This window comes from Arachis duranensis, chromosome 4, assembly GCF_000817695.3.
Source record: "Arachis duranensis cultivar V14167 chromosome 4, aradu.V14167.gnm2.J7QH, whole genome shotgun sequence".
NCBI classification, from domain to species: domain Eukaryota; kingdom Viridiplantae; phylum Streptophyta; class Magnoliopsida; order Fabales; family Fabaceae; genus Arachis; species Arachis duranensis.
In genome coordinates, this window is record NC_029775.3 from 52585583 (window position 1) to 52588819 (window position 3237).

Below are 3237 nucleotides of genomic sequence, written 5' to 3' on the forward strand. Positions count from 1 at the left end.
GGTGATTCTTCTTTGTAGAATTGTGGAGATGGTGAGTGTTGAGGTGGTTCTTGGGAGTAGTCTTGATAGGGTTGTGGTGGTTCTAAGGGTTCTTGCTTATAATGGTCATAAGAATATGGCATGGATGATTGGTCATATGGTGGATATGGATCATAGGAAGGTGCTTGATGTGGAGAGGCTTGTGAGTATGGTTGAGGTTTATGTTGAGGATATGGTTCATAGGCATATGGTGGTGGTTCTTGAAAGTCACAAGTAGATTCACCATAGCTAATGGATTGATATGCATCATAGAATGGCTCTTCTTCATACTGCATTGGTGGAGGTTGTTGCCAAGAGGATTGATCATATGCATATGGCTCCTCCCACCTTTGATTGTCCCATCCTTGATACACATTTTCATTGAAGCTCTCATTTCCTACAACATAATTAGAACCAAACTCATAGCCAAAGTGAGAATTCATAAAGGAAAAGTAAAATAAAATGAACAAAAACTAGAAAATAAAGCAAAATATTCACACTATTCACATATATACAACAACCAATAACATAACACCATTGCAACTCCCCGGCAACGGCGCCATTTTGATGATTGGATTTTTGACGGTTTAGAATTTCACAAATGAATTCTCGTTGTAAAGTATAGTTTCCAAACCAAACAATAATCCTTTCATACAAAAAGTTGTTTGTCACTAGTAAAAACCCCTAAAATTTATAAACCGAAGTATTGGACCTTGGGTCGTTCTCCCTAGGAATTACAATAAAGTGTCTTGTTATTGGTTGTGAGTTATAATTGGGGTTTCTAAGATTTTAGACAAGAAATATAAATGGCAAAGAAAATAAACTAACAACTAGCAAAGCTCTAGGCAAGATATGAGTACTATAAGTCCTATCCTAGTTATCCTCCTCAATTGTGATGACAAATTGTCCATTACTCCCACTTAGTTAACCTCTAACCATGGAGGAAAGTCAAGTGGATGAATCAATTTGATTCCTCAAGTCCTAATCAACTCCCAAAGGAAAGAATAGCTTTAGAGGCATTCAAATCAATTAGCAACTTCTAATTATCAATCAACAAAGGAATTAGATAACTCAAGAGTCACTAATCACTCTACCTAACCTTCCAAGTATTTTATCAAACACTTGGGAGGCATAAAAAGAAAGCATAGTAAATTGACAACAAGAATGAAATCTAACAACAATTAATTGCAAAGAATTAACAACAACAATCAAGGAAATCACAATTATCATGAATTACCTCAAATTGCATTATTGAAAGAAAACAAAGAAACAACAATCTATCCACAACAAAATGAAGAATTACAATTATTAAAGCACATAACTAGAAAGAAGAAGAGGGGAAGGTTAAGAATTGATAAAAGAAAAGTGAATCAAAGCATGAATTAAACCTGGATCTAAGAAAAGAGATTAACCTAAACCTAATCCTAATTCTAGAGAGAAGTGAGAGCTTCTCTCTCTAAAACTAGTCTAAAACTAAAACTATGACTAATGGTAATGAACTTACTCCTTTTTCTCTTCAATCCTTCATCCTTTTATTCCTTTCTATCAGCAATTGGCGCCAAAATGGGTTCAGAAACCCTTCCAAATCGCCATGCACATGTTATTTTAAGGAAGTCATGTGCCGACTGCGACGCGTGCGCGCACGGTACGCGTGCGCGCCCCTGGCCGATTCTGCAATGTGCGCGCGAGCGCCTTGTGCGCGTGCGCGTGCTTGGCTGATCTCACTTCTTTGACTTTTCATGTTTCTCTCCACTTGTATGCTTCCTTCCTTGCTCCCTTTGATCCATGCCTAGCCTATTTCAATCCTGGAATTACTAGCAAACACATCAAGGCATCTTATGGGATCAAAGTGGAATTAGAATTCATCAAAATAAGGCTTAAAAAGCATGTTTTTACACTTAAGCACAAATACGGGAGAGATTACAAAACCATGCTAATTCATAGGTTAAATGCGAGAAAAGGTCATCAAAATACTCTAAATACAATACAAGATAAACCGTCAAATTGGGGTTTATCACGTCCGCGTCACTAGTGCGTTGGGAAGAAAAGAATTGAACAGAGAGTCACGCGAGAGCATGGCTGGAGGTGCGCCATTAGCATAATTTGACCCCACGCGACCGCGTCATGTGGAACTCTGGCCTCCCACACGACCGAGTCACCCACGCGGCTGCGTGCCATGAAAGTCGACGTCAAAAAGGTGCATGGCCGAAAGTTGTGCTGGAATTGGGCTGGACTCGTGCTAGAAGCCCGAACCCTCCCACGAGAACGCGTGCCCCACGCGGCCGCGTCGTCTTTCAAAAATGGCCATCCACGCAATTGCGTCACCCACGCGACCGCGTCACCCAGATTTTTGGCAAAATGTAATTCAAACAAAGAGTTGTGCGAATGCGAGGCTGCACTCGCGCCACTAGCACAAATCAAGTGACGCGATCGCGTGACCCACGCGTCCGCATCGCCTGACTTTATTGCACACCACGCGGCCGCGTCACTCACGCGTCCGCGTCGCCAGCGTCGCACACCTTAACCTAATATGCCAAAATATTTTATCTTTTCTTTCCCAATCCTAATTTTTCCTCCCTCCTTTCTTACTTACTTCTTCTTCCCTTCTTTCCCTTCTCATTCTTCTTATCTTTCATTTTCTTTTACTTAATTGCATACTTTCATTCATTGCATTATTTTCATTGGTGTTGAAATTTTATTTGGGTCATTGTTTTTTTTCCATATTTTTGTGGATTATTTGACAATTACATATTACTTTTTAAAGGGTTGCTTGCATGTTCAATTTAATACTTTCAAATAGCTTATTTACCGTGCATGCTATGTGTTTGTGAAAATGCCCGTATGGCATTGTGCACTATTTTTAAGATTTCTTTTAATCTACTACTATAAATGCCTGCTTTTCACAAATTTCCTTTACTATTTTATTAATTAAATATAATTGTTAATACAAACGTTATTGTTAGTTTCTCACGACTAATAATACATCTAGACTTTTGATGCTTGATCTATGCTACTCATGCCCTTGCCGGCATGCTAAGCATCTTGCATCGAATACTCCCCATGCCTTGCTATATTTCCATTTCTGAACTGATCACATGGAATCGCGACCATGTCTTTCATTCACTATTTTTCTTACATGGCATGATTATCACTCGTACCACCCTCCTCTTTGCTCTATCCCTTTGACTTCATGTCCCTTTCTCTTCTCCCTTTTTCAGG